This window comes from Hyaena hyaena, unplaced genomic scaffold, assembly GCF_003009895.1.
Source record: "Hyaena hyaena isolate Hyena2069 unplaced genomic scaffold, ASM300989v1 scaffold_716, whole genome shotgun sequence".
Classification (NCBI taxonomy): domain Eukaryota; kingdom Metazoa; phylum Chordata; class Mammalia; order Carnivora; family Hyaenidae; genus Hyaena; species Hyaena hyaena.
This window is the reverse complement of record NW_024081349.1, coordinates 878118-904451: the sequence shown is the minus strand read 5'-3', so window position 1 is coordinate 904451 and position 26334 is coordinate 878118. Positions and strand designations below refer to the sequence as shown.

At 36.2% G+C, this 26334-nt stretch overlaps 1 pseudogene; it reads right to left on the bottom strand.

Moving 5' to 3' along the window:
• Window positions 1-9344: 9344 nt before the first annotated feature.
• Window positions 9345-9423, bottom strand: LOC120220647 (annotated as a pseudogene).
• Between the last annotated feature and the right edge of the window lie 16911 nt (window positions 9424-26334).

Below are 26334 nucleotides of genomic sequence, written 5' to 3'. Positions count from 1 at the left end.
ATGAGAGAGCATAAGGCAGGCTGAAGGCAAAGTACAAGCTAGCACCCCATTCCCCCGACCAGGTGGGATATGCGTGTTATTCCTCAGGTACTCCTGGCTGCCCAAAAACAAAGGAAAGGAAAGTAGGCAAATGGTTAACTGACAGAGATCACAGTCCTGCAGGACATGAGTCTCCGTCAGTTTACAAATATCTTAGTAAATTACAAGAAAAAGGCAATCTTACCAATAGCCTAGTCTTCAGAAACCTGTAGACTCAGTTTCCTGTAGCTCAGAGATCACCTTCACCTCCATAGTGATGTGAGGAACAAAGGCAAGAAGAAAATGGCAGGTAAAATTAATTTTCCTTATAACCTGCAGCCACTGACAAATACTTGAGTCAAATACAGAGTATAACATTTCTTCAGGAACTCCCTGCTGTCTTGATGTTAATGCTTTGCTAGAAGAGAAAACAACCTTAGCCTGAAAATAACTAGGCCTCCAGTAATCTGTGAGTCTTTAGTATATGGAAACCCCTTTCAGAATTTCCTCCTGATTTTACTTCCTGCAGCCCCGTAGTGTATATCCAGTCACTCTTCACTACCCCAGCCTGGCTTTCTGCCCACAGGTCTTGTCCCTGCGTTTTGATAAAATCACCTTTTTGCACCAAAGACATCTTCAAGAATTCTTTCTTGGCTGTTAGCTCCCAACCCCCCCCCCCCCCCCCCCCCCCCCCCAAACCTCAGTGTACTACTTATGTGTTTCTCCCTGGCCCAAAGTCCTGGTTTCCTATTTCCCTAATTTTATTGATGGAATAAAATCCTTAACTAGGATGACCTGATCTCACTCAAATATGTTTTAGGGAATTTGGGTGATGACATTTAAGTGTCTCTGATATACCTGGAAACTATTGAAATTTTCCATGAATCCAAATTGGGTACAATTTAAAAAACAATGTCTTATTAAAAGCTTTTTTGAGGTAGAGTAAGGTCCATATACTTTCTGGTTAAGGTGAAAGAAATTTGTTAATCATATTCCCGGTAATCTCACTGAGACCTGAGCATTCTCAATTCTCAGTATTCACTCTGAGGACATGGAGGTTGGGGTAACTGATGTGGGAAACAAAGGCAGAAATGAATGGCAGATAAAAATTAAATTTCCTTGTAACCTGCAGTCCATTGACAAATACTTGAGGCAGCCAGAGTAGAACATTTTTCCAGAAATTCCTCCCTACTGTCTTGATGGCAATGTTTTGCTAGATGGAAAAACAACTTCAGCTTGACAATAGCTGGGCCTCCAGATCCTATGAGTCTTCTTTAGCATATAAAAATCCCACTGGAAACTTCCCCTTGACTTTACCTCCCCCAATTCCCAAGTATATAATCATTCTCTCCTCACTGTCCCAGGGTGGCTCTTCCTGCCCAAGGGTCCTGTCCCTGTGCTTTAATAAAATCACCTTTTTTGCACTGAAGGTGTAACAAGGATTTTTTCTTGGCCCGTGGCTGTGAACCCCACCACCACTCCAAAACTTCATCAGTAACTGTGTAAGGAGGCAAAAGGTACTAGATGGAGGTACATTAAATGCACGAAAATGTTTTCCACATGCACCTATGAGGGTCTGATTCTGATTGGATTGTTATTTGAATGGTCAGATTCTTATTGAATCCAGTTATTCCTTTTTTTCCCCCAGCTAATAGCATCTGTTACCAATTAGTTTCATACAACAGTTTGCTTGACTGAAACGGAAATGTGAATCTTTTTGTTAATTTACTCTAAGCTTAGAGACTGGATTTGCAATCTCCAGTCTATCCTTGCTGGAGCCGGTCAGAGAACTGCAATGTATCTAGTCTGCATTTTCCTGCCTAGTTATTAAACTTACTCTTATATTTCCTTGGAAACCATAGGAAACCAGTCATCTTCATCCAGGATTTCAAATTCTGAAAGGTCAAGAACTTAATGACTGGGCACAGCCAAAATCTTGTCTTTACTTCTTGTTAGTAATTTCCCTACTATCTCAAAGAACACAAAAATTATGCCAAGCCATTAGAAAGACACAATTTTGATTAATCCCATCCTATTTTAAATGTTTCCTCTCATTGTTGTACTTATTATGCTAACCTAAAAGATAAGCTACCAATGTAACTATTCATGCATTCAAAAAATGCCCATGTTAAGGTGTTCAAACTTCAATATTGTATTGCAGTATAGTGAAATTCTCTAAAACTATCAAAGGAGATCATTAACAAACTCATTATTTCTTCAGTTTTGGAAACAAAGAATTGGGTATGACCCTTGTATTCAGCCCCTAACGGGAACAACTCTTACTGGATTGCATGATATTCCTTTCATGAGATTGTGTAAGATCAGGCTATCAGAATGGTGCTGACATGCTGATTCAGTTAGAAAAAGGATGAGTTTGGGGCGCCTGGGTGGCTTAGTCGGTTTAGCGTCAGACTTTCGCTTAGGTCATGATCTCGGGGTTCGTGAGTTCGAGCCCCGCGTCGGGCTCTGCGTTGACTGCCAGCCCAGAGCCTGGAGCCTGTTTCGGAGTCTGTGTCTCCCTCTCTCTCTGACCCTCCCCTGCTCATGCTCTCTCTCTCTCTCTCTCTCTTTCTCTCTCTCTCCTAGAAATAAATAAAAAATATTAAAAAAAAGAAAAAGGATGAGTTTTACCTCTGGGATACCAATAGTCCACTAACAAGATGTGCTTTAGCCCAGTTGTGTTCTGAGCACCTCTGATCTAGAGCACCTGCTCTGAGGTGGGGGTGGTTGCAGGTGTCCCTTTCCCTGTGTTTGCACTCAGCACTACATTACCTCTGCAGGTTCTTTAGAACCTGCATCCCATGGCCTTCTCACTGTTGCTCTGCAATGCCAGAGGGTCCTTTCAACCATGTTCTCTGTTGCCTCCCGTGTGATAATCTGTGTTCTCTTCTGTGTTTCTTAAACTATCCCAGATGTGGGCTCATCATTCGTTGCATGAATGAGACCCCTTTACTAGTTCTGCCATGAGACTGTTACCTATCCTCCCACTGCGGGCCATGTGTCCAAGGCAGGGGTGAGGACAGCAATATGCAAGTGTAGTCCTTACCACATGACCCCCATAAAAACTTCACAATATGGTTGTTTGTTTTCTTTCAGGCTGGAAAGGGTGGTTTTCTCTGATGTGTCTCCTTCTCTTAAAGATGTTTTTGGGGGTGCTGGCGTGGTTTAGTAAGTTAAGCATCAGGCTCTGGTCATGATCTCGTAGTTTTGTGGGTTCAAGCCCCACATCCAGTTTGTGCTGACAGCTTGGAGCCTGCTTGGGACTCTCTCTCTCTCTCTTTCTCTCTCTCTCTCTCTCTCTGCCCTGTCCCTCCTCATGTTGTCTCTGTCTCTCTCAAAATAAATAAACTTAAAAAAAAAAAAGGTGCCTTTGATTAAATTTGGCCTCCCCAGAATAATCTCCCTTTGAATTAACAGAAAGTCTACTGATTAGTAACCTAATTTATGAGTGATTTCCTATTTCATTCATATATTCCCTCAAACTCAAGGGGAGAGGATTATACAGGGTGCATGCACTACACCCATCATAAAATCCTACCTACCTGCCTGAAGCATCCTGTAAAACAGTCTCTTAGTTAGGAGTGCCTGGGTGGCTCAGTCGGTTGAGTGTCCAACTTCGGCTCAGGTCATGATCTCACAGTTTGTGGGTTCGAGCTCTGTCAGCACAGAGCCTGGAGCCTGCTTTGAATTCTGTGTTTCCCACTCTCTCTGCCCCTCCCCTACTCGTACTCTATCTCTCTTGCAGAAATAAATAAACGTTACAAAATTAGTCTTTTAGTTGATTTGTTTTCTTTCTAAATAAACATAGATATCATTTGCAAATGAGGATTAATGTAACTGTTTTTCCATTTTTATGTAGAACAAATATTAAATTATATTTTTCTGACTTTAATGTGAGTGCTGTATTTCTCCTTTATGTACTATGATTTATACACTCACAAATACGCATACAAAGATGTAAATATATTGACCTATTCATATTTTGTTAAGTTTTCACTAAGAATCGATGTTGAAGATAATCATTTCTGTGTTAAAAGCTTGTTTATTGTGGTATTTAAAAGCATTATCTCTAGAATCAAACTTGCTTGGGTTTTCACACTGGCTCTGCTACTAGTTGTGAGCAAATCACTCTTCTTCTTCATGGCTCTGTTCATTTGCAAATGAGGAGAATCATAGTACCTGTGAAAATTAAATACATTAACACATATGTATGCTTATGATGAGTGCCCAGGACAAGTTTTACATTATTAGTAATTCCATACTTATATGCTGAATTATATTTTTTTTAATGTTTATTTATTTTAGAGAAACAGAGAGAGACAGCATGAACAGGAGAAGGGCAGAGAGAGGAGACACAGCATTAAAAGCAGGCTCCAGGCTCTGAACTGTCAGAACAGAGCCTGATTGATGAGGGGCTCAAACTCTTGAGATCATGACCTGAGCCAAAGTTGAATGCTTAACCAACTGAGCCACCCAGGTGCTTCTGATTTATTTTAATAGATCTGTTAACAGAAATATCTTTCTGCTACAATCACGAATTTTCCAAATAATTAATTGAAAAAAATTCCTTTATGTCTTATAATTCCAGGGAAGATTTTTTTTTAATTCAAATGGCTCGCTCAGTGATCTAGATAAGCAAACTTTCAATAACTTGAACCAAACACTCAGGAATAAGATAATTTGATTTTTAATGTTGAGAATAATATAATTCCTTAAAAGACAAATTGTGAGGTAACTGGCTGGAGTAAAATTTTCTCTGAATTGATGATATCTTAAAGTTTATTTATCATGAGAAAGAGAGAGAGAGAGAGAGAGAGAGAGCTTGTGTGCATGAGTGTGTGAGGGACAAGGAGAGAGGGAGAAAGGGAATTTAGCCAGATGTGGGACTCAAACTCATGAACCATGAAATCATAACCTGAGCCAAGATCAAGAGTTGGGTACCTAATCGACTGAACCACCTAGGTGCCCTTCTGAATCGATGATTATATTCACTTTTTAAAGAAAAACTTTTTTGGATGTATATTTTTAAACTATATTTAAATTCTTTGGATAAATAGCAAGAACTACTTTGCAAAGAACATTTTACGAAAGAAGTAGATAAGGAATCAGTCTCCCTCCTTCCTTATTTTGAAATTGACAAATGTTAGCTTCTAAGTGCTTATCTACCTACTGGAATGCTAATAAGCAGTGCTCAGTGAGGAATCTTTACATAATATTTATATCCATGACCTATGTAAATATATAAGAATTGCCAAGGTGAAATTAGAAAATATTCAACAACTGTTATGCTCAGACCTGACCAATTACAATGGATATGGCTTACAAACCACTGGTGTGACCCCTTGTTGTACATGGGCTCAACTTTTGTCATAACTTAACAAAATAAGCAGATAAGAAGGGTTAATATTTCCTGAACATTTTCTATGTGCCAAGCACTCTCCTGATACCTTTATTTGTATTAATTGCTTTAACTTTCACCCAAGCCCTGGGATGTAGGCACTATTATTATCCTCACTGTAGAGCTGAAGAAACAAACACAGAGAGGTCAAGAAACTCACCCAAGGAAACACAGCTCATAAGTTGCAGAACCAGGCTCCAATCTCATAATCATTATGCTCAACACTCCCCCAATGCCTGATCCCCATTCCTGCTCTACCATCCTTACTTTGGGTTTTCTAATTAGTAGAAATAAAGAGGAAGGAAAAAAATATCTTGTTGATCCTTAGTATGTAGAATATGTAGAATTTGGTTTTAGGTCCAAAGTTCTTAATACTGAGCCTGAAACAAATATCTTGGTGATGGATTCCTAACAATGTCCTCCTCATGATTTTAAAAAGCCATTTTAAATTTCACTTTTTGAAATATATTTAATTTTTATGTTAAAAATTATATTGAAACTGGGTCGCCTGGGTGGCTCAGTCGGTTAAGTGTCCGACTTCGGCTCAGGTCATGATCTCACAGTTTGTGGGTTCGAGCCCCGCATCGGGCTCTGTGCTGACAGCCTGCTCAGAGCCTGGAGACTGTCTTTGGACGCTGTGTTTCCCTCTCTCTGACCCTTCCCTGCTCATGCTGTCTCAATCTCTCTCTCAAAAATAAATAAAAAACATTTTAAAAATGTAAAAAAATTATACTGAAACTGTTGTATTTTTTTATTTAAAATTGTCATCCTTGTATACATCATCATCCATCAAGTGGCCCACAGATTCTGAAAGTTTCAAAAACACCAATATAAATGAAGAATACATTCTCCTATTGTATGATTAATGAGTATTAATTTTTCCCAGTGGCTATAATGGAATGGACTGGAATTATGAACCAGTCACTTACAATGTGGTTTTAAGTGATATTCACTTACCAGATGTGAAATTTCTTTACAGTTCATTTTAACAATTTATTATTTTTAATGCTTCCTCGCTTCTATTGGAAAAAATTAACATTAGGATATCTATTACTGCAAATCTATGAGTTTTTTTTCAAATCTAAGTAAGCATTGACCCCCATATTAAAAGAAAGATTTTTATTGGTATCATGGAAGCCCAATTCTCTATTATACTTAGAAAATAAACAACTAAAATCCAGGAAACCAAATGGGGCAATTATGGCTCATAATTCATGAACATTAAAATATGAACTCCATGATGTAGACGGTGCTTTTAGGTATCTGTGTGTTCAAATCATTCTAAGTGATAATGACTCAAGAAGTATAAGTAAAAGCACATATCTGTTGATGCTTTTTTGTCAGTTTTTAAATACTTGGCCCCAGTCATTATTTCTAAGCAAGGTAGCACTGGATTTCAGATGCTGAGGGTAGGAAAACTGGAAATTCCCGGGCTGACTGCCTCACATCCTGCATTGCCTTCTCTTGCTGGGGTAGTAACAGAAGGCAGGCGAGGGGTGCTATAGCCTGATCATGAACCCATTGGCACCCTGCTGGGGAAATATATGTGCGGGAGGATCCGTTTGAAAGTTATGCCATTTTTCTTTTAAAGTATAGACTCCTGTGTGACAAATAATAAAGTCAAATAAATTTTTAACATTGCAGTCAAAGCAGTGAAATATTCTGAAAGAGTCTTCTGACCCGTTATTCTTGTTCACTGAAATGGTTGTCATGGAATAAGAGGCTTTGCAGCAGTGTGGTCATAAACAACACATACTCTTTCTCTCTCATCATTCTTGGGTTATGGTCATAACACTCTGATGCTTTTTCTAGAAAAATATTTTCTTTTCCTAATTCTGTCCCTAAGGCGTGATTTCCACAGCCTCACATTTGCAGAAATGATTTCTTCTAAAAAAGAAATCTAATTAAACCATTTATCACCTTTTCTTTTTCCAAAGGGGTAGAGTAACAAATTACCCTTAAAGTCTACTGTGCAGTTGATAGATGGGAAATAAAGATGTGAAGTCATTTATTTTAGCTGCAAGCTTGGGAATAAAACACTTGTAGGACAACAGGCTAAGGGCCTTTCAGAAATGATAGCTTATAGGGTGTGTGAGTCCTGGCATAGAAACGTCCACCCATCTGTCCAAACGGGACAGAATGCTCCGTCATCCACCCTAATTCCAACCATTAACCCAGAACTGGGGAAATCTCACACTTTGCATTATAGCAAAAAGCATAGTTTTGATAGGTATAGGAAGACAAAGTAATATTGCATATTATATAAAATTTCATATAAGAAAATGAAACTCATTGGTCTAAAAGTATAATGACAGTAAGCTTAAGAAAAATATCCACAATACAAAACAATGTAAATTAATTAGTACTAATTTCAGCTGATAGTTACAAAATCAAAAACAGTGCTATAGATTGTAATGCATCTGATGGGTTCTACGATTATTTTACAAATAAAGGTAAATTCTTGGGTTGACTGATTAAGGAACACAGACATCGAGCTGGCTCTGCAATTTATTATTCTTCTAGAATATAATCCTTATTATTCAAATCACATACACAGACAGGCTTAGTTCTTTTGCCAAGCACATAACTTTTATATAATTGTTAAATCAACATTAAAATTCAAAAACCCCCCTTATATTTTGGAGTTTTGTTTAGAAATTGTCTTTTTTAATGGGGAAAAAAACTGTTTTTCATCCTTTGGAAAAAAAATATGAAGAATATACTGAATGCAAGTTTCATTGTCTATCCCAGAGACAGATAAAGCAAAAATACTTGAAAAGTCAATGAAAATTATAATACATGTTAAAAAGTATGATTATTTGCCAAACAAATGATTGAAAATCAAGCTAAGATTCAGAAGAGTAAACCATCGATGAAGGTGACATTCAGACAAGGGAAGAAAATGAACTGGGCTTTGAAGGAGGAGTAGGAGTTGTACGCATAGGGTAGGCAGAGGAGACTAGATCTGATGAGCAATGTAGGGCAAAGAATCATTGTTTTCGTCGTGGTCATCAGTGGCTTAGCACAAGAGAAGTTTATTCCTCCTCCTGCAACAGGGCAAAGCTGGTATTTTTGGAGGCTTTGTACTCTGACTATTCAGAGAATAGGAGACCTTTCATTTTGTGACTCTGGCATCCTTCAGGATCCTATCATTTTTAAAATGTGGTATAAGGGGGAAACACCTACAAAAAAAAGAATACACTTCTCTTAAAAGTCTTGAGATGGACCTGACACACACAACTTCTCTGTTCATACTGCACAAATGAAATCCAGTCACTTAGCCACTCCTAAGTGCCCCAGAAATGTAATTTTTGGCTGGGCACCCAGTCTCCAGTGACAGAAAAGCTAGTGCACATGTGTGCATATAAGCAACTAGGTGTTGGTGTTCTTTTGGTCTCTGTTTTTGGTTCTCTTTTCATTTCAATCTAAATGCTCTTTCCTGAGGAATTTCATCTACAAACAGAAATGATTTTATTTTTTCTTTAGCTTGGAATTTTCTGGGGATCAAGATCTTTAAATGCACTGTTTTGTTGAATATCTCCTTCTACTTGGGTATCTTTCAGACCTCTAAAATGCAATTTGTGGAAATGTGAATCATTAGTTTTCTTTTCAGAGTTCGTTCATATGCCATAGTTTCCATCCTGAAGAATGGCTATGATATCATACTAGTTGCTCAAGGCTGAAAGCTGGAACATATATTTGATTCTTGTCTCAATCATTCACCCTTTCTTTCCTTTTCTTTTTTTAACCATTGGTCACATGCTTCCTTCTCATCACTACTCCTTCTTCTCCACTCTTCCCCCACCCTCCCTTGCCCTGGGATTCCCACAAGAATATCCTGACTGGTCTCCTCGATGTCATTCTAGATGCCTTTCAATTTATCCATGATCAATTTCTCAGGGTGATATTTTCCAAAAGGCATGAATGATCTTATAGATGTCCTGTTAAATCTCATGGGATAAAATCTAGTAACAAACTACAGAAATGATCCCTGAAAGTATAGTCTTTCATGGAATAAAATCTAAACACATAGTTTGGCATACCAAGTTCGGCCCCTGCTTATTTATTATTTTTTTAAGCCTTTTATCACATTATTTCCCAATATGTTCTCCTAGCTGAGCAATTCCAAACTTTGCATGTTTCCATATATTCTTTCCTCCTTATGTAAAAAAGTTCTTTCTCCTGCTTTCCATTGCTTCTTCCACCTGTCAGTGTGTACTTCCTTCCTATCCAGCTCAAGAGTCATTTCTTCTGGGAGAGTCGTGAGCACTCCACACCCAGACAGGAGTAAGTGTGCTCTCTCTGGCAGCTGCTGAGTTTTCCAGTTCTAGAACTCCCATCAGTGTGTCACCGTGCCTTACTCGTCTATCATTAGTGGTTCTGAACCCATTATAATTTCCTGAGAATTTTTTAAAAAATACTAATGAGCAGCCTTCATTTCACACCAAAGAAATCAGAATCTCCAGCAGTAGAATGTTTTAAAAGCTTTGCCAGGGAGTCTAATGGGCAGCCAAGGTTGAAAACAGCTGCTGAAGGGAACTAATTGTAGGGCACTGCTGTAGCATATTAGCTATTGAAGGAATTAAGAAAAAGAAAGAGAGAAAAGCAGGGGTGAAGAAAGGGAGTAGAACACTTCTTAGAACTTTATTATGGAAGAAATGAAGAACAATGGCAATAAATATTTATGACATACCTACTTAGTTCAGGTATTACATTTATGATTTAAATATACATAGATTTTAGTTGAGCTAAATAGTTTGAAGTTTATCCCAGTTTCCCTTAAATGTTTCTTGGAAGCCCTTAAATATTACATGGGAGTAGTGATTATAATTTTAATAGCACTAATCAATGATCGTGTGTTAAATGAAGTCAACTGGTGTGAATGGAATGAGATCAGTTAAAAGTTAATAGCTTAATATTAGTAGTAATTGATTCCAAATTATATCATAGTTTATGTTTTATAAGTAAATGAGTCTATTTTTCCCCAGGGTACGTTTTGACAAAATCTTTTTTAACATAAATTTCCATGTGTGACTTTATGTCACTTCAGTAATGTGCAGTAGTGTACATATTTATGTTTGTCTTTAAGTTTGTTAGCAACTTTGCCAATTACACAGATGAGGTGATGTCATTATTGCCCATGTGAGCCTATGAGTCCTGCAGGTGGAGTAGGTTGGAGTGGGAGGAAAGAAAGAAGAAAGAATAAGAAAGAAAACACTTAAAAGGGACAATAAAAAAGTAAAAGCAAAAGAAAAGAAAATTTTTTTTTATTTTCAAATTTCTAATTTTAGTAAAGTCTATTTTAATTTCAATAAAGTCTATGGTATTTAAATATTTATGAAAAATTCCAGAAATGTGATTGGCATATAATATTCACTGTGTTGCTATTTCAAATATTTTCTTTTGTTTCAGGTTGATTAATTTGAAGGTCAAAAAAATCAGTATTCGTATGTTCAAATATAAAACCAGATGCTCCATGTCCAACAAATTATGAAAACCTAAGTAGGTAAAAAAGAAAGCAGATTAGGTTGATATTATGGGGAGAGGGCTATTGAACCTTAGCTATGGCTGAGTGTTCATTTCACACCCTGTAACTGATATTAATAAAACAACAACAAAAATGCTGTTTTATTATTGAGCCACTAGAGTAACTAAAGCTGAAAGTTATTCTACCCTAGAACTTTCCAGGTAACAGATAAGAGAGTCATGACTCTCCTATTTGTTTAGTTCACACCAAGCTGTGTCTTTTGACACTTGCTACCCACTTGTATCTTGCATATCCTGAACCAATACCACAAGCTCTTTTTTATTAGAAACCTCATGGTGGCATTAATGTTCTCAACAGTTATACCTAATTTTAAAATGGGACCACTTTGCACATAATGAAGTGAGCCCCTGTCATTCAAAGTAACTATTTATATGTCTAGAATGTAATCAAGACACAGCTATTTTACTTAAAAGTAAATTAATCTGGAAGTTGTCATATGTTATATATTTCCCTATGCCATTTTTCAAAATACAGCTAGAGATATTCTTACTTTTACTATGGTTGATTCAGTAAATAAAAATCTCAAATGAAAGAGAGATCAAATGTCAGATTGTGCTGGAAATACAGAATTATGCTAAATAAATAAGAAGTATGATGTGTTTAATATCCGATCTATTTGTTTACAAAGGAAAGACATATATATATTTGTGTGTGTATTACATTTCTCAACTCACAACCATATTATTTGCCTCAGTATGTGATCATCAGTGCTTGCTTGCAACAATATCCCAAGATTGGTACAGAAGCTGGGCAATAAATACATGTGTATGTTGGATGGATTTTGGAAAATCAAAGTTTCTGTTGATTTTTGGCTAAGCACATTTCTTTCTAATATTATTCCCAATGATTGTGCTGCTTAAAATCATGTTCTTCATCTTCTATGGCTTGCTGAATTCACACATTATATAATTCACTCCACTGAATATTCATACAACATGCCTAGATATGGGAATATCTTTGAATTAATTTCCCTTTTTTTCAAATGATATGACATTCAGGGAAAATGTATCTACATCTGTCATCAGCACTCTCATTAACCAAAAAATTGTCAAAAATCAATATAAAATTTCAGTTTGTAGATACTTTAGGCTACATCTATCAGATAACCCTATACATAAGAAAAGATGATGTTAGCATTTTTGTTGTTAACTAGGATATTTTTCATGTGAGATAGAAAGATTAGTTATGAAAAAAAATAAAAAGAGGCAGAAAGATTTGACTATTTCTGCTCTCCATCATCTACCTATTGCTTCTGCCCCAAGTCTGCTGGACTTGCTGGACTTGTACTGGCTAAAATTGGTTATCTCGTCTACATTTTTTTGTCATGTAAATGTAATGGAGTTGTATCCCAACATACGAGATTAAACCCACAATACATCAGAATCTTCCTTAGGCTTAACACTAATGTTTCAACTATTTTTTTTTTTTTTACGTACTCATGAAAATAGCTATCTGAAGTCTAATTTTAGGGGAAAGTCAGAGATTGAAAGACAATTTGAGGAGGTAGTATTAGGTCCCTCCCTCAAAGGTACTCTCAAGTTACCTCTGCTTTTCTTTTCATTTTGATAAGTTTGTGACTCATTAATGTGCCTCAATAAATAGAATAATAAATTTCTATTTCATAATTTGAGTAGTTCTGACTGAGGGTTTTCCTCTGCATAGAAGGCTGCTTCTATAGATCTTTGCTTCGTTCACTGCTTTTCATTAACCACAGCTTAGAAAGTCCTGGAAAATCTCAAATAGCAGCCCTTGCACCAGTCAGTTCTACTCCATTACTCTTCTTTATTTTCTTCATGGTAGTAAGTACTACCTGAGTCATCTTGTCTCCCATGGTAAGAATGTGAGCTCCATTGGAGCACGTTCATTGTCCATCTCTGTCACAGCTGAACCTGTGCATCTGTGATTTCAGGGGCTCATGTTCCTTCAAGATTCAGCAGCTCAGACCACCCAGGGCTGGCTCTGGCATGATGACACTTTCATGTGAACAAGAAAAAGCTATCTTCTCTCAGTGAATTTGGCACAAACTAACCTCCTCTTGGTGATATGACCTCCACATACAAAGCTCAACAAGAAGAATGAACTGTCATATGGACTAAAAAAGTATGTGATTCCCACACGCAGCCTCATACTAGAACACCCTACTGATTGAATAATCTGCACAATCTCATAAGTGGTGCTGCTGATCCTACCTCTGCTGTAATACACAACATCACCAAGACTTTGGGGAAAGTAGCAGAATCACATCCAAACTTAGGGAAGAGAGTCAGTTCTGGTGGCAGGACACAGGCTCCTCTAGCTTCTCCCCTGTCCCCCACTTATGCTTTGAAAATAATGAGGACTGTGTCTTACACTTATGGTAAAGGAGTGTGTCTTACTCATTTCTGTTTCTCTATTCCCTATCACAAGATTCAAAATTGCTCGAGAAATTCCCGGCTTCATTGACTTTGTATGAGCCTGAAAAGTTCATAATCTCTTTATGTTTCAGGTATTTATTTGTAAAATAGGACAAAATTTGTAAATAGTTCCTAGGAATTTATTGAGGATTAAATAGACTAACCCACAAAAAAATTTTTTTTGAATCTTTTTCGGTAAGCAGCAAGCTTAAAAAAATCATCTATTATTGTTAGGAGTAGTAGCAGTAACTACTAAAATTATATGAATTTGTATGCTAACCATCAGTTTCATGCTTCAATTCATTTTCTTTTTGTAGTATTTAGGCTCTAAGGCCTCACCTGGACCCCACAGGAGAGGAATGCAAAATCAGAAGTCTTCTTTGAGTGAATGAACTATATAGCCTTCAGCGTCAAATTTGTCCAAAAGGTTGAATTATTGCATAATCAACAAATATGCTCCATGTTCTTTCAGTCTTTCATTTTCCCATATTTCAGTTTTTTTCTCCCTCCCTTTTTCTCCTCTCTTGCTCTATTTATACAGATTTCAAGAAATAACGAAATATATGGGAGCCTATGGAATTCAAATGATCTAATGTAGCATTTTTTGAGTCAATCAAAGCCAATGTATATTGGCAACAACACATCAATATCCCTTGCCCATTGAAAATACCATAGCTGTAGACCATGTGTGGTTACTTCTCTCCCACATCCCATAATTAAACAAGAGACTGGTTTTTTCAGGATGGATATAGTTTCTCATCAAAACCCACTGTTATCAAATCTCAACTGTGGAAACTGTTTCAACTATTTTTTTTCCTGAGATTATAATTATTTCCTTATTGTTGCTAAGATAGAGGACAATTTTCCTTGAGTATGTCCCCCCTGTTTTTTGGCTGTTTTTTAACCATTGCTGCCACATTTTCTTCTTCAGCTTCACCTTCTTGGGAAGCTCACTTAGATTCATGGTGCAGGATGCCACTCATTCATTCACCAACTTTTAGGGAACACAATCTATGTGTCTAACTCAGTTGGTTCAAGATCACTTCCATGGTCTTCCAATGTTTTTAATTATTAATCAAAGTTTCTCTGTGCAATCAGGCCTTGGAGGAGAGAAAACAACAACACCAGAGTCATAGAAATGCAGGACTAGAATGAGATTTTAATAGTTAAGACTTCCACTTTCAGGCAACACCACAATTACTGCCAGAGAAACGAGTCTCTGTTTTCAAACTTTCAGCAAAGTGATTCCATAGCTTCTTGTTAACTACTGTGATGTTTTATTCAGAAAAAAATAGATGAAACGAAGATTTTCCACAGTACGTTTGTAAGTGTCATTTAAATTTAATAATATAGATATTTCTGAAGGTCACTATTTAAAACATTAAGAGTTCTTCAAAGATGAACATATTTATAATGAAACAGGTTTTAAAACACATAAAGATTGTAATTTCCAACTTTGGAAAAGGTATGTTCTATAGTCTTTCAACCTTTCCTTTGCGATGGGTTATTCTGCAAAAGTGTCAATGCAAGTAGTTTTATTTTCCTTTGATCATTCCTAAGAGAGTTTTCACTTTTGGGGGGTTTCTTGAATTTGATATATGCACAGCTGTCTCAGCATGAGCTTGGGTGTCTGTCAAAAGCGTCTGTTCATGGGCCTTATACCTTACAGCTACTGAATCAGAAATATGGTGTCTTTTGGTTCTCCTTCTTAGGAAATTTAATTCTTCATTATGTTCTAATATGCATGATTCTTCAATTACTTGTTATGTGTCTAGTACACAGATCATTCATTAAATGGAATTGTTTCCCAGTAAAGTTGTAAATTCTTGCTGAAGGCTAGGACATGACTCTATTATTCTTTGTATGCTAGGAATATCATAATTCAGGAGTGATTCAGGATATTGAATTTTAATTTCTTCACATATTTATTACTTCCTTATATCCCCGATTCCTTAATTCCTCCTAAGTTCTTTTTTAACCTGCTCCTAATCTAGTAGAATGTTTTTGATGTGATATCATACATCTCTGTGTTTTAAAAATTCTGACTAAATTTCAGTCCCTTTCTCTCCTCTCTACTATTCCTAATGATCCCCATGGTACTTGTCTCATTTGCATTATCTCTCCCTTAGCTCTTCCCACTGCTTTTCTATTTCCTGTGTCTTTATTACAATAGTAGCTAATCAGATAAATGTTAAGAGAACTATCAAGTACTAAATAAGGTGGATGCTTCAACATTGCATTGTCATCTATCTCTGTATTCTTTTTTTACATGTGAAATTGTGCCTCAATTACTAGCACTTATTTTAACATGCTTCCATATAAAATAGTAATAGTAATATAGGCATCCCTTAGAGATATTGTGGGTTTAGTTCCTGACTAATGCAATAAAATGAGTATTGCAATAAAGCAAATACAATATTGCAATAAAGTGAGTCAAATATATTTTTTGGTTTCCCAGTGCCTATGGAAGCTGTGTTGACACTGCATTATATTAAGTGTGTAATAGCACTATGTCTAAAAAATGTAGATGTCTTAATTATAAGTACTTTATTTTTTTAAATGCTAACCATGATCTATATTTTCAGTGAGTCATAATCACTGATCACAGAGCACCATAACAAATGTTATAGTAATGATAATGTTTAAAATGTGAGAATTACCAAAATGTGGCACAGAGACACAAAATGAGCAAATGTTGCTAGAAAATTGGTGCCAGTGGACTTGCTTGATGTAGGGCTGCTGCAAACATTCAATCTGTAAAACACACACACACACATACACATGCACACATACAGAATTACAGTAATGTGCAATAAAACAATAACAATAATGTCATTTTTACTCTCTTTAGTGTGAGGAGGTTAAAAGAAATCATTTGTTTGTGTATACTAACATATTTTGTAGAAAAAATTAAAGAAAGGTGAGTGTGTATGTACAAAAATATACTAGCTATTTGCTCTACCATATTTTGAATTTTGTGGGTTTTTTTCACATAAAATTTTTTTTAAATGTTTATTTTATTTTTTTTTTTTGAAAGAGAGAGACAGAGCATGAGTGAGGGAGGAGCAGAGAGAGAGAGAGAGGGAGACAACGAATCCAAAGCAGTCTCCAGGCCCCATACTGTCAGCACAGAGCCCAATGTGGGGCTCAAACGCACAAACTGGGAGATCATGATCCAAGTCAAAGTCATTTAAGCTACTAAGCCACCCAGGAGCCCTTCTTCTTTCACTTTCTTAATGTAGATGATGTTAAACTCTTCATTTATTCTATCCAAATTGAGGGAATTTTCCCCACCAATTTAGGCAGAAATCTCAGAAGAATAGGCAACTAAGACCCATTTAACAAAGAATTGTGGGGAAAAGAGGAGGAAGAAGGGGACATGGAAGTGAGGAAGAGGTTATGCTCTTGATTATTCTGTACCAGTATAGATATTGATTTAACACAAGCAAGTTTATGCAGTGGGAAATAAATACCAGTGATTCATAATTCCTTGCTGCAGCCAAATGCAGGCCCATGGAAGCCATAAGAATTTTTTTTACCACATAAAATAGTTTCTATTTAGTCTCAAAATATTTTCCTATTTGTAGCACTTTGGATATTTAAGGAAAAAGATTATCACTAATGCCACATTCTAAGGAATAATATTACCTTTGAAGACCAAATTCATTAAGTTGATATATAATAGCCAGCACTTGTATTGTTAATTAATAAAGGAAATTGTTAGGTATAGTGAAAAAATTAAATCAAGGACATTGGATATTTTAAGAGGTTTTGTTTCGTTTTGGTTTTGAGAAAACCAATAATGGTTTACATTGAACCTTTACTAGAGAAAGACACTGACTAATAGGACAGCATGGAGCATAAAAAAATGGAGTGAGAGAAAATTTGACAATGTTTAAATGTCACTGAACGCTGAATAGGGTGGACAGGAATGCGACTCTCAGAGGAGTATATTCTGGTAATGTGCCACAACCCTTTGCTTAAATATAATATTCATTAAACAACTGGTTTGTCATGGGTACACAATACATGCTTTTTGAATGAATGGTTAAGTGAGAATGAGAATGATACATTAAATAATTATGACATATCCATATTTTGCTATTTAAAACAAGAGGAAGAATAGTCACATAACAATATCTTCACATTATATTTAAAACAAGTTACAAAATTGCAGAGTATAGCCACATTTTTGTGTAATGATAACATATTTTAAATTTAAGTTATACATAGAACTTTAAAAACAATACACGTTGAGAAACATGTTTCTTCTAATTGTTCAGTATTTTAAGCAATTCAGTAAAAATCCTTGGCAACAGCCTAGGACATAACCTAGTTATGTACTAGGAGAAACTACTTGAACTGCTAGATCAAAGGTTTCTTTTTCTTTTTTTTTTTTTTTCTGGCTTTAGGTTTTCATATATATCTGAAAGGTTACTTCCTAAAAGGTTAAGTTGATTAGCATTTGAAGTGTTTTGAAGCTCAGTGTTGCCAACATAGAACTGCGTAAAGTCTTCTAGGTATAGATAAAAGCTGTCTCATGTAAGAACAGGGTTTCTGTTTTGTTGTGAGTATTAGCACTTTTACTTCCGCCATTTGGTTGGTTTTAACCCATGTATTTCACTCATGTTCTCAGTAAGTTTTAATGTGTTTGTTTGGTCTTAGATGAATATTCAAGCCCTCATTCTTTACATGTGGTATGAAACACTTTTGCAAATATACAGTTTAAATGAAAATCACCAGACAACTCTTGACTCATTCACACCACTCTCTCTATGTATCTTTCGATTTGGCATTTAGGAACTGATAATTTGGAGCATGTGTTCTCTTAGTCTAAACAAGATCATTTTCATAATTAAAAAAAAAATTTTAAGGCCAGTTTGAGTACTCATCTCAGAGGACCTTACTACTATCACTTTATTCTGTTTATCACCTCACCTTAAAAATATCTGCCCCCTCAAGTACCTAATTGATTATTCTGGCAATATTTTCTTGTGAAGACACAGTGTTGCCTTTCTACTTCTCAAAAAGGAAAGGAACTAGAATTTATTAAGAATTTTGGGGCATAAAAAACCTAGCTCTTTACACCTGACTTCGTTTAGCATTTCAACAGTTCTGTTATGTAGGTAACATTAATTTATATTTATAGACGATCAGATTGAAGCTTAACTATTTTAATGAAGGTTATTCCCCCAAGTCCAAAAGTTGATGTTCTACGTTGTTTAATTCTTTCCTTGTTAATACTGTTTTCTTTTCCCCATTCCTTTTCTAGTTTCAAAAGTGATCAATATTCAGGAGGCCCATTATCCATTATGAGTTTGAAGCTAAGTGTTTGGAGCATGCAAGATAGCAGCATGATGTTCCAAACAGTTTAGTTTGGCTATAATGCAGGTTGCTTTAGAAAGAATGGAATGTGTGGACATAAATTCATAGTGAAAGTACATGATTCATATCCACAGAGCAAACAGGCAAAACATGGTGAAAGACTGGATATGGGAGGTGAGGAAGAGTGAGGTATCAAGGATAATGAGTGAGATTTTGGTTTATGGAATTAAACGGATATTAAATGAATGACTCAGATATGGAATATAGGACAAAGTCTATCATTAAGTAATCAACTATATGGAAAAGTCTGAAGCTTAGAGGAAAGGAGTGGACTAGAAATACACTTTTCTGGAAGAATTAAGTATAGAGAAGGTGACTGAAGTTCTGGGATCTGATAAGATGGCCCAAGGACCAGATATAAAGAGACACCTGAAAAGAATCTTGGACTGACTTTGAGGACATTCGACATTTAATGATTTAGTAGAGGAAAATAAGCAGCAAAGACACTGGAGACAGAGATGAGAAAAAGCCAAAGAAGAAAAGTGTTTCAACTGGGAATAATACAGACTACATAGAAAGGTGAAAAAAATGATGACAGAAAATGGATGTTGAATTTATTGCCATGTATGTCCCTGTTGACTTCATTGAATAGCACACCAGGAGTGATAAGGGTGAAAGTCCCACTGTATTGTCAAGACATGAGTGAGAGCTGAGAAAATATGTAGTGTATAGAGAAAATGAATAGAAGAAATTTGATTGGGAACAGAAGAGAGAAAAGACAGTATCTGAAGACTTAGGTAGGTTCTTGATTATTTATATATTGACTTTAGATAAAGATATTTGAATAAGCTAATATTTATGTAACAATCCAGTAGGAAAGAAGCAAGTTAATCTCAAGGAGAGAAAGGAAAATTGACAATGTGAGGAGCCTAACTGGGAAGACTTCAGGGTAAGGGGTGGGATTTACTTTAGAGAGAACGAGAGATAATGTGATGTTTTGCTTTGAAGAACTTTTTTCACACATTTATATATTATAGCTGACTTTATAGTCTTACCCCTTAACCTGTGGCTATATTACTTTTAAATATATAATAATATTAAGATTGGATACTTAATAAAATAGAAAAACTTACAGAAAATTTTTAGAACTTTCCATCCACCCACCCTCTTTTTACTTGGGGATTTAATTGTTATCTTAAAAGCAAAATAGTTCAGTGCCCAGAAACCTTTCTCTTTCTATATTTTGCTTTGCCAACCACAGTGGATCTCAAATTTAGTTCTTCACAGAAATTAACTGAATAAGTTTGTGTATTGTTTCCTTTTTTTTTTAAATTTTAAATACACTTTTTTAAAATTGTTGTTTTTAATGTTTTTTTATTTATTTCTAGGAGAGAGAGAGAGAGAGAGACAGCGTGAGCAGGGGAGGGTCAGAGAGAGAGGGAGTCACAGACTCTGAAACAGGCTCCAGGCTCTGAGCTGGCAGTCAGCACAGAGCCCGACGCGGGCCTCGAACCCACAAACCGCGAGATCATGACCTAAGTGAAAGTCGGACGCTTAACCGACTAAGCCACCCAGGCGCCCCTGTGTATGTGTTTTCATATCCTCCAAAGAACTAGATATTATCATACTTGTATTTTTTTTTTCATTTTTGTCAACTCAATGGACACTTTCTCATTTTCATATTAATTAATCTATGCCCTTCCTACTTCAACAGAGAATTTCGGGTGGGGGAAGCCTTATAATGTTCATTTTATTACTAAAACATTATTAACATGCCCATAATTTGTTCATGTTGGATCAGCAATATTTTGAAGAAAAATTCCATTCTTGGCCAAAATAATCCTATATTTGATCTCTTTAGCAAGTACCTACTCCAGAGAAACAAAATATAAAAATAAGTAACACTTTCATTGGAAGAACTCACAAATTTGGTTCTAAAGTCTACATATTTTATCAAGAGCTTTGATAAACTTGACTATCAAGAAGTCAAGGTTCATCCCCTATTACTAGTATATATTCCTAAACCTAGTGATAATCAACAGTGTGTGTTCATTATATGAATGAATGAAAGAATGAGTAAATGAAGGAATGGTTTGTGAATTGTTATATCCAAATTGACATGGGTTCTTCAAAAATGAACATACTATGTTATTGTACATTATTATTTTTATTGACCACTGTAAAAGTTACTCAAAATGCAATATCGCTAACCCTCACAACATTCTCTAAATATTATTAATCTCATCTTATAAATAAGAAATCAAGGCACAGAGATTTTCAGTAAATTGTGCTAATATACATAGTTAATAACAGGCAAACCTGGGAGTCAGTTTTATGCCTGACACCAGAGCCCATCACCTTTCAGCCATGTCATGAATGGTTATATATGCTTGGGTTATAAAAACTTGTAATAATGAGTACCTTTATTTCCTTTCTTAAACTTCTACCCAGACATATCTATAGAGCAGAGATCCTAGAATTTTAGATATTGTAATTCAATTTATCTCCTAGACAGAACCATTAGATATTCTCTATGATGGTATCCTATAGAAGTATGAAAAATAGGTTTTCAAGTAGACTTTTTTTTCTCGAAAAGCTAGAACTATATGTTTAGGTATTTAAATATTCATGTTAGTTAATTTTGCCACAATTTTTGTAATGGAGCTGGGAAACATGTCCTATTTGAGTACAATATTAGTAAATTTAGCAATAGCCCATTACTTATCTGATCCCAAATATTTAACTCTTTAAAAAATTCTAACTCTGGTTTTATTTTAAGGTGTTTTGGAAAGAACTCACCCTGAGTTCTTGAACTGAATCAAATGTTTTCAAAGTATACCATAGAACCTCATCCTGATTTGGGGCTTCAGGATAACTTGGCAATGAAAGTACTCACAGGCAACTTTCTGGCCATCAGATGGCCTTCCTGTGACCTAGCCACAAGCACTCTATTAATCTACTTTATCACAGGGATTAGTAAAGCATGGGCCACGTCCTTCCACCAAGCACATCTGGTCCTAACTCTTCTTATCTCTCCATGTCTGTTTCATACAGTACATCTATTCTTCATCAGCCATGAATGTCTATGCTTTTTGAGGAGAAAGAATTTGTTATTTTCTACCTTTTTTACTTCCATACAACTTTTAAAAATAAAAATGTTCCTGTTCTGTCCTTTTCTATCTTCTATCTACTTCTGAATACATAAAATGTTTGAATTTGCTCATAGAACACAATACAATATACCCACTGTTCCATCAAGTTTTACCATTTTCCTACTTTTAAAAAGAATAATCCTTATTTAAAGCTATAAATGATAGTCACCGGAGCCCAGAGTACCATTTTTATATTTGCTTTAAACAACTGCATGAGTGGTTCTTCCTAGCGAGATCAATGAGGTTTTTCACCAAATGAGTCATGCTAATGGCAATCTCTTTATCTCTTATTCAGCCATATTGAAAGGGGGAGGAAGTGTGTTGCGCCTGGTTGATGGGGTGTCTCTCCACCCCAGCCTGGGACTGTGGTATAGGAAGCAAGGCAGTCTCATCAACAAACACCTTTCTCCCAGGTTCAAACTGGGGATCACACAGAAGGAAGAAGCTTCTTGTTCCTCCTCCCACTCTGTTTCTGAATAATAAAGGCTCTTTATTGGCGAGACATCTTGTTGCATTAACTATAGCAGCAAAAAAGCCAGACAACTCACCCAAAACAACCCTAACTACTTTTATTAAAGATATTTATTTATTTATTTTGAGAAAGAGAGAGAGCTCAAGCAGAGGAGAGGAAGAGACAGAATCCCAACTAAGCTCCATACTATCAGCACAGAGTTCAACATGGGGCTCAGTCTCATGAACCATGAGATCATGACCTGAGCTGAGATCAAGAGTCAGATGCTTAATCAACAAAGCCACCCCTGTGACCCTCTGCTAACTACTTCTGAATGACATATTTATCTTTAAGGTTCAATTTTTTTAATTAAATACATATTTTTATTAGTTCTTACAATGATTAAGAGAGATTTAATAGAATATCATTTACTTATATCTTAAATATCAATTAAAAATTTACAACTATGTTTTCTTTCTATATAAAAAAGGGAGAATTCATCATGGGACACATCTATACTTCCAGGGTTCAGATTTTCACACGTCTATAAAGAGCTAAAAATAAGGTTGACAACAGAAATGCTGGTGGCTTCTTGGACAAGCAATTCATATTTGTGTGTGTGTGTGTGTGTGTGTGTGTAATAAATTTATATGCACTCTAAAACATCAGCCACAAAATAGCTTTTGATTCTTTGTTTGTTTAAATGGACACTAATTAATAAAATATTTCCTGTGGCCAAAAGGATCTTTTATTCAACCAAATGCTTATCAACGTACACTATGGTAAATTTCTGCTATTATAAGTCAGGCTCACAGCTGAAAATGGTTTGGGTTTGTTGGGCTGGAGCATTTTGATAAATGGAGATAAATGATTAAAATCGTTCAGTCTTTCTAAGCCATAGAAGAATATGACAGCATATAATTCTCTAAAGAGATTTATGTTTGCTCTTACAGCTGGCTGTCCATAGCTGCACCGTTCCCTGGGGAGCCCTGCAGACCTAGTGGATGATGAGAGTGTTTTGCAGCTGTGAGAGATTTAGATCCCTTTAAAGAACTGCTTCAGCTACAACAAACCAGTATTTCAAAAGAAAATGAGCAAGGCATAGGGTGTTCATGAGGTTCCCAACCTTAACCTGGGGAAGCTCACCTGTCAAAGCCAGCTCAGAAAGACCATCACTAAACTCTTAGCTGACACTACAAAATGTCTAAGATGTCATCATGTGTTGTAAACAAATCCTTGCATTTCCACGTGTTGTTCCTGAGGCCAAAAACAGCAAAACATAATAAAATATAGTGAATAAAAGCGTGCTTTTGAAAAAGTTCAGTTGTCTGAGGAAAATGTGATGTGGGAGAAAGTGGCTATGTCATGTGTCACAGGAGTAGAAGGCTGGAGAAAGAATAAGAGGGAGGAAACTTTGTCTGTTGGGTGCCTTTTATGTACTAATAATGTTGACTCCCTGTTCTACACTCTGCTCTGTGGTGGGCCTAGCCCTCTGTGGTGATAGCAAGGGAAAGAAAAACAGCCAGGAAGCAGGCTGCCTGGATTTGTTGCAACCCTGCACAAAAGAAGAATCATTAGAACAATGAGAGTCCATATTTTTCCAGCCCTGATTCCTCCTGTCTGGGATTTCCTTCCAAGCAGAGAGGCAAATGTTTGGATTAGGCAACTTGGCTATAACACTGCCCAGTTTACAGTTTAATGTGGACACTGACTGGGTCAGTCAGGGAAGTACCGATGCAGATAACTGGAATGATTCTTTTCTTCTACAGAGACTAAATTAAACCAGTTTGTACAAAATGAATATTCTTGACTCATGATTACGTTCTTTTTCCCCCCAACACATTCAACAAACATTTATTTGCCTACCACAGAGTACATACTCAGAAGGCAGCAGCTCCAAGAGCAATTGAACAAAAACCAAAGTTCTGCCCGAACCATTGAGACAGAGCAGAAAGTGGACTCTGTACTCAGCTCTCACCACCTCAGCTCTAACTACCAAGTCCAGCACTCCAGGATAGCTAAAACTCTATGTCCTCGAGAGGCCTACCTTGCAGGAATGCAGATTTAGGATACATACTGAAAGGAGAGACTTGACTACAAAGACTGGCTAAGACAGGAACAAAACCAGTTTGCACTAAGATGGACCCTACTGCTGAACTATCACCAACTTTTCACCTCATTCTAACACTAAAAATCACGCCAGGAGTGGAGATTTAACTTTTTTTTCCAGGCATTACTGATTAATTTTTTAAATTTAAATCCAAGTTAGTTAACATTTAGTGTAATAATGATTTCAGGAATAGAATTTAGTGAATGATCACTTACATATAAGACCCAGTGCACATCCCAACAAGTGCCCTTCTTAATGCCCCTCACCCATTTAGCCCATCCCTCTCCCACAACCCCTCCAGCAACCCTCAGTCTGTTCTCTGTACTGAAGAGTCTCTTAGGGTTTTTCTCCCTCTCTGTTTTTATATTATTTTTGCTTACCTTCCTTTATGTTTATCTGTTATGTATCTTAAATTGCACATATGAGTGAAATCATGTGATATTTGTCTTTCTCTGACTTTCTTATTTCACTTAGCATAATATACTCTTGTTCCATCCACATTGCTGCAAATGGCAAGATTTTATTCTTCTGGATCACTGAGTAATATTCCATTGTATATTGGAATATACATACACACACACACACACACACACACACACACACACACACACCACACCTTCTTTATCCATTCATCAGTCGATGGGCTCTTTCTGTACTTTGGCTATTGTCAATAGTGATACAAAAATATTGGGAATAATGTGGCCCTTCGAATTAGCATTCCTGTAACCTTTCAATAAATAACAGTGGATTTGCTGGGTTGTAGGGTAGTTCTAGTTTTAATTTTTTGAGAAAACTCCATACTGTTTTTCCAGAGTGGCTGCACCAATTTGCATTCCCACCAGCAGTGGGATTCCTCTTACTCCTCATCCTCGCCAACATATGTTCTTGCCTGAGTTGTTAATTTTAACCATTCTGACAGGTGTGTGAGGTGATATTTCACTGTGGTTTTGATTTGTATTTCCCTGATAATGAATGATGTTGAGCATTTTTTCACATGTCAGTTGGCCATCTGGATGTCTTCTTTAGAGAAGTGTCTACTTATGTCATTTGCCCATTTCTTCACTGAATTATTTGGGGTTTTTTTTGGGGGGGTACTGAGTTTGATAAGTCGTTGGTAGATTTTATGTATTAATCCTTTATCTGATATGTCATTTGCAAATATCTTCTATTCTTTTGGTGAACTTTTAGTTTTGTTGATTGTTTGCTTCGCTGTGCAGAATGGTTTTATCTCGATAAGGACCCAATAGTTAATTTTTGCTTTTGTTTCCCCTGCTTCTGGAGACATGTCAAGTAAGAAGTTACTGTGCTTGAGGTCAAAGATGTTGCTACCTGTTATCTCCTCTTGGGGTTTGATGGCTTCCTGTCTTACATTTAGGTCTTTCATCCATTTTTGAGTTTATTTTTGTGTAAGAAAGTGGTCCAGATTCATTCTTCTGCACGTTGCTGTCCAGTTTTCCCAACACCATTTGCGGAAGAGACTGTCTTTTTTCCATTGATTATTCTCTCTTGCTTTGTCAAAGATTAGTTGGTCATACGTTTGTGGGTCCATTTCTGGGTTCTTTATTCTGTTCTATTGATCTATGTGCCTGTTTTTGTGCTAGTACAAAAAACATTGATTATCACAACTTTGTAATACAGCTTAAAGTCTGGAATTGTGATGCCTCCAGCTTTCCTTTTCAGGATTGGTTCAGGTGTTTGGGGTCTTTTCTGGTTCCATACAAATTTTAGGATTTTTGTTCTAACTCTGTGAAGAGTACTGGTGTTATTTTGATAGGGATTGCACTGAATATGTAGATTGCTTTGGGTAGTATCAACATTTTAACAATATTTTTCTTCTTATCCATGAACATGGAATGTTTTTCCATTTTTTTGGTCTCTTTTTCCATTTCTTTCATGAGGTTTCTATAGTTTTAAGTGTATAGACTTTTCACCTCATTGG